The sequence below is a fragment of the Gambusia affinis genome, linkage group LG05, assembly GCF_019740435.1.
Source record: "Gambusia affinis linkage group LG05, SWU_Gaff_1.0, whole genome shotgun sequence".
Lineage (NCBI taxonomy): Eukaryota > Metazoa > Chordata > Actinopteri > Cyprinodontiformes > Poeciliidae > Gambusia > Gambusia affinis.
This window is the reverse complement of record NC_057872.1, coordinates 1,175,163-1,186,276: the sequence shown is the minus strand read 5'-3', so window position 1 is coordinate 1,186,276 and position 11,114 is coordinate 1,175,163. Positions and strand designations below refer to the sequence as shown.

The window sequence follows — 11,114 nt, the reverse complement described above, 5'->3', positions numbered from 1 at the left end:
TATTATACAATATTAAAAATATGCCTTTATTCACATCACTAAGATTATTTAACATACTATAACTGATTTGATCATTCTCTGGAGTTGATTTACTGGAATTCTTCAATGGTTTATTTAATTTAAAACTTCATATTAATAAAATCCTCACAATCATCATCATTATGAAATAATTCAATATTTCTCTGTAATTTTATTTTACGTCCTCTTTTTTATTTATTATTTTGATTCTCTGTGCTACGTATCTTTGCAAATACTTTAACTAATAACTCAGCTTTACTTTTATTATTTATTATAATATTTCCATAATCTTTTATTACTGGGAAAAAATATTATATATTATATTATATAATACATTTTTTAAATACTATTCCTAACCCTGTCTAAAGCAGTACTTTTCCCCAAAGATTCACAATATTTCCTCCAGTAATCCCTTTTTGCATTTCTTATATAGGTTTCCTAACTTCTGTCTGATTCATTTTATAACTGATTAGATTTTGGAAACAAATAATTTTCTTAAGTGTTTTAAAAGTGTTGCATTATGTTTCTGTGTTTGATTTGATGTAAAGCACTTTGAAATGCCTTGCTCCTGAAATGTGCTATACAAATAAAATTTGATTGATCGATTGAAAAGCTTCATTCTGCTGTTTAATTGCTGTTGAACAATCTGGTGTCCACCAAGGAACCATTTTCTGCTTCTTAATTCCACTACTTCTAGGAATAAATATTTTAGCTGCATTAATAATACATTTACTAATTTCTGAATTTAATTCATTTATCAGTTTACTTGTATCTACATTTTTCATTTTAACCTCACTCATCACTTTAAAACTATCCCAGTTTGCTTTCCCAAATTTCCACCTCCCCTCAATTTCTAACTGGTCTTCTTCTGTATCGATTCCTATCCTAACAAAAATTTGATAATGATCGCTCCCCATTGTGCTTTCTTTAAAAACTCTACAGCTGCAACTATCAGCAAAAGATTGAGAATCTAAGATCAGGTCAGTAGCCGTTTTCATACCTCTTACCAAGTCCACCCAAGTGCCTACCCCATTATTTAATATTACCAATTCTTTTTCTTCAATTATCTCTTCTAAAATTCATCCATTATAATCATCTTGATCTCCCCATAAAGTGCTTTGTGCATTGAAGTCCCCACACCAAACTATTTTCCCTCTCCAGTGCTCTAGGATTGTTTCAAGTTTTAACTTTTCTAATTGTTTGCAAGGATTGTAATAATTTATTATTTTAATATTACCATCATTTGTCCAAATTTCTACAGCAATAACTTCTAAATCTGATATTATTTGGAGCTGAATAAATTTTATGTTTTCCTTTAAAAATATGGCACAGCCACCTCCATTCCCATTTATCCTATTTTTACTCAAAACTGAGTAACTGTGAACACTAAACTGCAATGACAGCTTGAGCCATGTTTCTTGAATGCATATTAAATCTGGTTTTGTATTTAGATTATTAATGAAGCCTTTAAATTCCTGACCATTTGCCATTAGACTGCAAGCATTGCATTGTAATATTAGAACTAGAAAATTCCTGAAGAAATTTAACTGGGGCCTGCCAAAGTGTGCCCGTTGGTTTGGACTCAGCGTTCTGATGCTAAAATTAGCATCAATGCTAAAGAAAGCTGCAATGTAATCAATAGCATGTGGAGAATCACAAGAATGTTCAGTAAACTGGACATGCAACATTCAGTATGATAAAGTAAGTGTATTAGCTAAAATGAGCAAATATGCTAATGTAAGCATAAATACTTTCAGTAGCATGTGGGGTATCATTAGAATGTTTACTGTCATTTACTTACTCCATTAAGTATACTAAACATGGCTAATAAGACAGAAAAATAGGTAATAGCTTATTTAAGCTATTTTATATATATATATATATATATATATATATATATATATATATATATATATATATATATATATATATATATATATATTAAGCTTATTATTATATATATATATATATTAAGCTTACTATTATATATATATATATATTAAGCTTACTATTATATATATATATATATTAAGCTTACTATTATATATATATATATATATATATATATATATATATATATATATATATATATATCTATAATCATAGCGGCTTTCAATCTAAGAAAGGTACATTTTTGAGAGTGTGGAGCCACTAAATAACCCTGAGGTGATAAAGGATGAGCCGATTGTCTCTAAAAACCACGAAAACTGTGAGAGATCTCAGTTTTTTATATATATATATATATATATATATATATATATATATATATATATATATATATATATATATATATATATATTAAGCTTATTTAAGCTTCTTAGGGAACTGCCTTGCGCATATATATATATATATATATATATATATTAAGCTTATTTAAGCTTTTTAGGGAGCTGCCTTGCGCAGCAAGGCAGTTCCCTAACCTCGGATAAACAGATAATGCAGAATGATATCATAGCACACTGTGGTGCACTGTCAGAGGGCATATTGAGGCTTTTATTTTGAAATTTGCAGCAAGCTTCATATTAAATGCCCACACTAATCCAATGTGTAAGAGTGCTTTGGATAAACCAGTCACATAAAGCCAAAAAGAGCAATTACATGATGTAAAAATTGCCAAGGCTTTTATTTTGAATTTTTTGTTAAGCTTCATTTGAAAGGGTCAAAGTCATCCCATGTGTAACAGTCATTGGATTAAATCAGTCATATAACGCTCAAAAAAGCAATGACCTGATGTAAAAATTTTCAAGGGCTTTTATTTTGAAATTTTCAGTAAGCTTCATTTCAAAGGGCTAGACTCATCCCATGTGTAACAGTGACTGAGTTAAATGAGTTATATACAGCCCATAGCAGCAAGTTGTTGTAAAGGCCAGCTCAGTCCTCCTCTGTTTTAACTGAACTAGTTCGAACTACAGTGATGCGTATTTGTAGTCCTAAGCAGCTCTCCCTGCTCTGGGTTCCGTTGCCATGGTAAATAATCCTCTCTGCCAGCTGTGAGTGAGACATCCAGGGGGAGACAATTCTCTGTTTGAGCCAGCCAGTTTGACTAAAAAAAGCATTTAAAATAACTCTTTCCCGTTCGGGAACCGTAATACATATTCGAAAACCGTTTGAAGCATATGAGAGGGTGATTTGTCGTCTCACATAGTCCTGCCATTCATATCTCTACCTCACTCACAGTATTAACAGCGATGAGATAAAAAAAGTGTGTGCCAAGGTCTGAAATTTTTTAGAAATACATGGAAGTGAATCAGTGAGATCTGTCTGCTACCCTGGCGCATGACTTTGCTCTGAAGCACCTGGAGAGAAAACCGTAAGCGCTAGATAATTTTTGAAAACATTTGACCGGAGCAGGCATGCGTATCAATGTCATGACCAAGTTTGATACCAATCATGCAATATTTGTGAGCGTGAGGGCGAGTTAAAAAATGATTTGGGATCAAAATGTCACTCTGACTCTCACTCTAGCGGAGCGGCCTTCACACTTTGGGTCGCTTAGAAAGAAGTTGTGGACAAACCATAATTCATATTGACGTGCTGTCTTCACTTTAAAAGAGATCACGGACGTATCTACAAAATGAAGTTTGAATGGCGTTTCTACATAAAGTTATGACGACACAGAAAATCCTCAAAATAGGGTATTTTCAGGATTTAGTGGTTGCCTCGTCCCCTTGACGACAAGAATTGCACCTGGTGAGCTCGTTAGTGATTTTGGGGTCGTTTTTTGCTTTTTACGTTGCCATGGTAACTCCAAATCCCACCAAAAATAATAGCTCCCCTCCCGGGAACGAGCCGCACGTTTTGATACCACTTTTGTGGGTGGGCTCGCAGGGGTACGAGCCGCATTAATGTCCACGGAAGAAGAAGTTAAGAATAACTAGAAAATTCCTGAAGAAATTTAACTGGGGCCTGCCAAAGTGTGCCCGTCGGTTTGGATCCAGCATTCTGATGCTAAGAATCTAGCATCAATGCTAAAGAAAGCTGCAATGTAATCAATAGCATGTGGAGAATCACAAGAATGTTAAGTAAGCTGGACATGCAATATTCAGTATGATAAAGCAAGTGTATTAGCTAAAATGAGCAAATATGCTAATGTAAGCATAAATACTTTCAGTAGCATGTGGGGTATCATTAGAATGTTTACTGTCATTTACTTACTCCATTAAGTATACTAAACATGGCTAATAAGTCTGAAAAATAGAAAATAGCTTATTTAAGCTAAAAGGCTAATGCTAATGAACTGCCTTGCTGTGCAAGGCAGTTCCCTAACCTCGGATAAACAGATAATGCAGAATGATATCATTGCACCGCCTGTGGCGGTGCACTGTCCAGAGGGGCATATTGAGGCTTTTATTTTGAAATTTGCAGTAAGCTTCATATTAAATGCCCACACTAATCCAATGTGTAAGAGTGCTTTGGATAAACCAGTCACATAAAGCCAAAAATGAGCAATTACATGATGTAAAAATTCCCAAGGCTTTTATTTTGAAATTTTTGTTAAGCTTCATTTGAAAGGGTCAAAGTCATCCCATGTGTAACAGTCATTGGATTAAATCAGTCATATAACGCTCAAAAAAGCAATGACCTGATGTAAAAATTTTCAAGGCCTTTTATTTTGAAATTTTCAGTAAGCTTCATTTCAAAGGGCTAGACTCATCCCATGTGTAACAGTGACTGAGTTAAATGAGTTATATACAGCCCATAGCAGCAAGTAGTTCTAAAGGCCAGCTCAGTCCTCCTCTGTTTTAACTGAACTACTAGTTAGAACTACAGTGATGCGTATTTGTAGTCCTCAGCAGCTCTCCCTGCTCTGGGTTCCACATGGTAAATAATCCTCTCTTCCAGCTGTGAGTGAGACATCCAGGGGGAGACAATTCTCTGTTTGAGCCAGCCAGTTTGACTAAAAAAAGCATTGCAAACAACTGTTTCCTGTTCGGGAACCGTAATACATATTCGAAAACCGTTTGAAGCATATGAGAGGGCTATTTGTCGTCTCACATAGTCCTGTGATTCATATCTCTACCTCACTCACAGTATTAACAGCGATGAGATAAAAAAAGTGTGTGCCAAAGTCTGAAATTTTTCAGAAATACATGGAAGTGAATCAGTGAGATCTGTCTGCTACCCTGGCGCATGACTTTGCTCTGAAGCACCTGGAGAGAAAACTGTAAGCGCTAGATAATTTTTTAAAACATTTGACCGGAGCAGGCACGCGTATCAATGTCAGGACCAAGTTTCATACCAATCATGCAATATTTGTGAGCGTGAGGGCGAGTTAAAAAATGATTTGGGGTCAAAATGTCACTCTGACTCTCACTCTAGCGGAGCGGCCTTCACACTCTGATTTTTCCAAAAATCAAAAACTTTGGGTCGCTTAGAAAGAAGTTGTGGACAAACCATAATACCTATTGACGTTGTCTTCACTTTAAAAGAGATCACGGACGATCTACAAAATGAAGTTTGAATGGCGTTTCACATGAAGTTATGATGACACAGAAAATCCTCAAAATAGGGTATTTTCAGGATTTACTGGTTGCCTCATCCCCTTGACGCAGAGACTTGCACCTGGTGAGCTCGTTAGTGATTTTGGGGTCGTGTTTTTGCTTTTTACGTCGCCATGGTAACTCCAAATCCCACCAAAAATAATAGCACACCTCCTGGGATCGAGCCGCACGTTTTGATACCACTTTTGTGGGTGGGCTCGCAGCGGTACGAGCCGCATTCCGGTAGGCGGATGAATAAGTTAAGAACTAGAAAATTCCTGAAGAAATTTAACTGGGGCCTGCCAAAGTGTGCCCGTCGGTTTGGACCCAGCGTTGTGATGCTAACAATTTGCATCAATGCTAAAGAAAGCTGCAATGTAATCAATAGCATGTGGAGAATCACAAGAATGTTAAGTAAGCTGGACATGCAACATTCAGTATGATAATAAGTGTATTAGCTAAAATGAGCAAATATGCTAATATAAGCATAAATACTTTCAGTAGCATGTGGGGTATCATTAGAATGTTTACTGTCATTTACTTACTCCATTAAGTATACTAAACATGGCTAATAAGTCTGAAAAATAGAAAATAGCTTATTTAAGCTAAAAGGCTTAATTAATGAACTGCCTTGCTGCGCAAGGCAGTTCCCTAACCTCGGATAAACAGATAATGCAGAATGATATCATTGCACCGCCGTGATATGCTTAAGGGCATATTGAGGCTTTTATTTTGAAATTTGCAGTAAGCTTCATATTAAATGCCCACACTAATCCAGTGTCTAAGAGTGCTTTGGATAAACCAATCACATAAAGCCAAAAAGAGCAATTACATGATGTAAAAATTCCCAAGGCTTTTATTTTGAAATTTTGTTAAGCTTCATTTGAAAGGGTCAAAGTCATCCCATGTGTAACAGTCATTGGATTAAATCAGTCATATAACGCTCAAAAAGCAATGACCTGATGTAAAAATTTTCAAGGGCTTTTATTTTGAAATTTTCAGTAAGCTTCATTTCAAAGGGCTAGACTCATCCCATGTGTAACAGTGACAGGGTTAAATGAGTTATATACAGCCCATAGCAGCAAGTTGTTCTAAAGGCCAGCTCAGTCCTCCTCTGTTTTAACTGAACTAGTAGTTCGAACTACAGTGATGCGTATTTGTAGTCCTCAGCAGCTCTCCCTGCTCTGGGTTCCGCCATGGTAAATAATCCTCTCTGCCAGCTGTGAGTGAGACATCCAGGGGAGACAATTCTCTGTTTGAGCCAGCCAGTTTGACTAAAAAAGCATTGCAAAAACAACTGTTTCCCGTTAGGGAACCGTAATACATATTCGAAAACCGTTTGAAGCATATGAGAGCGGCTATTTGTCGTCTCACATAGTCCCGCCATTATTCATATCTCTACCTCACTCACAGTATTAACAGCGATGAGATAAAAAAAGTGTGTGCCAAGGTCTGTAATTTTTCAGAAATACATGGAAGTGAATCAGTGAGATCTGTCTGCTACCCTGGCATGACTTTGCTCTGAAGCACCTGGAGAGAAAACTGTAAGCGCTAGATAATTTTTGAAAACATTTGACCGGAGCAGCAGCGTATCAATGTCATGACCAAGTTTGATACCAATCATGCAATATTTGTGAGCGTGAGGCGAGTTAAAAATGATTTGGGGTCAAAATGTCGCTCTGACTCTCACTCTAGCGGACGCCTTTTCACACTCTGATTTTTCCAAAATCAAAAACTTTGGGTCGCTTAGAAAGAAGTTGTGGACAAACCATAATACATATTGACGTGTTGTCTTCACTTTAAAAGAGATCACGGACGTATCTACAAAATGAAGTTTGAATGGCGTTTCTACATAAAGTTATGACGACACAGAAAATCCTCAAAAATAGGGTATTTTCAGGATTTACTGGTTGCCTCGTCCCCTTGACGACGAGACTTGCACCTGGTGAGCTCGTTAGTGATTTTGGGGTCGTTTTTTGCTTTTACGTCGCCATGGTAACTCCAAATCCCACCAAAAGTAATAGCTCCTCCCGGGATCGAGCCGCGCGTTTTGATACCACTTTTGTGGGTGGGCTGCATGATGCGAAACGCATTAATGTCATGGAAGAAGAAGTTAAGAACTAGAAAATTCCTGAAGAAATTTAACTGGGGCCTGCCAAAGTGTGCCCGTCGGTTTGGACCCAGCGTTCTGATGCTAAGAATTTGCATCAATGCTAAGCTTAGCTCAAAAATTCAAAAGAAGCATGTGGAGAATCACAAGAATGTTGACTAACATGGAGTTATAACATTCAGCATGACCTAAGTGAATCAGCTAAAATTAGACAAAATGCTAATGTTAGCATAAATGCTGTCTGTAGCATGTGGGGCATCACTAACATGTTGTCTATACTTGACTTACACCATTCAGTATACTAAACATGGCTAAAACTAAAGAAAAAAGGTAATAGCTTATTTAAGCTAAAATGCTAATGCTAATGAACTTAACTTGAGAGAAACAGATAATGCAGAATCATATTAGGGTTAGTTAGAACTACAGATATGGCATTTTTGTAGTCCTATTTATTATCATTAGGTCAAAGGTTAATACTATTGCACTGGCTTACTCATTAGTTCTAATGAGCCCTGCATTGAACTGTTCAATGTTAATGAACTGCAAGAAGGCAGTTCATTAACATTTACTTAATAGTGACAAAGAAAAAATTTTAATTAAATAACCCACACACACAACAGATCACAGTTTAAATATATATTGAACAATGTTAAAGATTTCTACAAGGTTTTTGCAGGTAAAGTTTACAATGAACTAAAATTACAACATTTAAAGAATATAAATAAAATAAAAAATTTTGCTGTTTTTTATTTTACATGTGTCCTGTCTGGCCATGTGGCACTCAGGGTTGTTGCCTGAGTGTCAAGGTGAGGCCCGACAGATTTACTCTCACAAGTGAAACATCATGGCTTTGCCATGATGTTTCATTTGTTATAAATATAAAACTTATATAACTATACACATACAGGAACTATAACTATATACACATACAGGAACTGAAACTATAATCTAACATGACATATTACAGTCTCTATAGTAAAAATAAAACTATTTTAAATATATACATACATACATACAAGAAAAACTATTTACAATTATAAACAATGACAAAAAAGAATTGCTTCTTCAAAGGTCTTTGGCCAACTTCTTCGGCATCCAATGTGGTGCGACACATCACAAACTGTAGTAAAAAAACAGACAAAAACCAAATTAATATACATGACATTTTTAAACATCTATTTGATTTATGAATGAATAAAGTAAAAATTTAACTTTGTTTAAACTAAAGTTTAAGAATGATTAACATAGATATAAACACCAATGTGACCCAAGAAAAAAGGGCATATATGCACTGGATTCCTCCTATCAAACGTACACAACATCATATATTTCAAGTTAAAATGAACAAAATTTGCTTAATTTGTTACGTACTTTTCTAAAGAAATAAGAACTCCATCTTCTCCTCATTGGGTGTGGGTCCAAGTCCATGAGGTAGGCCAGAGTGTTCTGGACTAAAAATACACAAGTCATTCCGTCAATAAACAGATATTATCAACAAAAACAAAAAGTAACTACTTTTAAGGCTGCTACAATTTAGATACATTTGCTACCTTTCATGGGCTGAACTTCCAGTTCTCGTTTCCTCTCTCTCTTTTCTTGGCAGCCTCCAAGGATAGCTTCTGTGTGGAACAACCTGCAAAATAACCTGCAAAAACAGACTAAAACTGGAAGAAAAAAAGGTTAATTCCACCAAAACAGGACAAATTCTGACTATGTGGAGGGAGCCAAATAGGACAAAAGTGAGTTGAACTTTTGTCCTTGTAGTGAAGTAACCACTAGGGGGCTGCAGCAGTAAAAACTACAGTGTTGATTGGGGAGAGATAAAACAAGGAGAGCTTTAATTGAATGCTACAAAATAAAGAACGAGTTTCGCAAATAATTAGATTAATTCGAAGGGTAACAGTTACTGTAACCGGATTAGAAAAATAAGGAAAATGCTCTGGGCCAGATTGAAGATCTATTTGAATTAATTTTGATTTCAAAATGAACTGAATATTCGTGTAGTAACTGATTGTTTTATCTGCTGCTTCCTGGTCCAATATTTCCAGCAACTACTCTTACAGAGAACCGATAAGTGTTTCAAGATCAGCCACTTTCGTATTCTCAAAGCTCAAACCTTCATGCATACATACAAAACCTGATTATAAATTCTCCTTTCTACGGAGCTAAATAAGTATCGAAATGATTCACAAACTGTACAAAAATATTTTTATGCCTACAACAAAATCCACAAGCTACACCATGATTCACAAATGTGTACAATGATTAAATACATATCAAACCCTCTGTAACAATGATAAAAAAATATAATCCACACTGCTTTCTGATTGCTGCATGTATGAAAGAGACCGCAGTTAGATAAAGTGATATTAAGAATGACATGAGATCTTAACATTTTCTCCAACAAGAATTTCCTGTCATGAATTCGGGATTAAGATGTACAGTGCTAACAAAGTAATCATACCCCTTGAACTGTTCCATATTGTCACATTACAACCACAAATATATTTGTGGGCAGTAATGCCTCCCTGGCAAGGTCTATTTGGGGGTCCTGGAGAGGAGGGTCTGTCAAATAGTCAAAAGTAGGACTCAAGAAGAGCAGTGTGATTTTCACCATGGTCATAAAACACTGGACCAGCTCTATAACCTCAGCAGAGTCCTGGAGGGTTCATGGGAGTTCACCCAACCTCTCTACATGTGTTTTGTGGACTTGGAGAAGGAATTCGACTGTGTCCCTCTGGGAACCATGCTGGGGTTCTCCAGGAGTATGGGGTATCAGGCCCTGTGATAGGGGCTGTTAGGTCCCTTTATGACTGATGTCAGAGTCTGGTGTGCATTGCCAGCAGAGTCGGGCTCGTTTCCTTGGCGGAGTCCAACTCTCAGCAGAAAAGAGTCCAACTTACTGCTAGCAATGCAGACTAGACTCTAGTACCAATCACACAGAAACCTTACAGCCCATATCAAAAGACCTTGGACACCATACTCCCAGAGAACCCGCCACCCTCCCCCCCTGCAAGGTTCCCAGAGGGAGACTGTCAAAAGCCATCTACGAGTACATAAAACACATGTAGATTGTTTGGATGAACTCCTATGCATTCTCCAGGGCCTTACGGACCATCTTTTCCAGGACCCCAGAATAGACTCTACTAGGGAGGCTTAAAAATATACATGACTGAATGAATTTTTTGCAAATAAACTGAAAAGTGTGTATTACTTAGTATATACCTGGAAAAATCAACAGTGTATATTATATACTTGATCTCTCCACTGTATTTCCACATTTGTGGTTGTAATGTGATGAAATATGGAAAATTTCAAGAAACATGACTATTTTTGCAATCCACTGTAGATGCAGCTTAGACTGAAGCCAACACACAGTATATGGGATTGTGGTAGCTGTAGTAAGCCTGCAAGACACCCGACTGGACACAGTATTCTGGATTGGAGATGTACAAGTGGTCAAGAAGAGTACGTTTTTCTGTGGTTGGATGAGAGATGAGTTGCAT

The 11,114-nt window shown here is 36.4% G+C and overlaps 1 long non-coding RNA gene across 1 annotated transcript; it reads right to left on the bottom strand.

Annotated features, from left to right (window-relative positions):
* Window positions 1-8,618: 8,618 nt before the first annotated feature.
* LOC122830690 lies at window positions 8,619-11,114 on the bottom strand. The gene is made up of 3 exons (XR_006370578.1): window positions 9,159-11,114; window positions 8,980-9,059; window positions 8,619-8,728 (listed from the first exon to the last, which is right to left on the bottom strand). It is a non-coding gene; the product is annotated as an uncharacterized LOC122830690 (long non-coding RNA).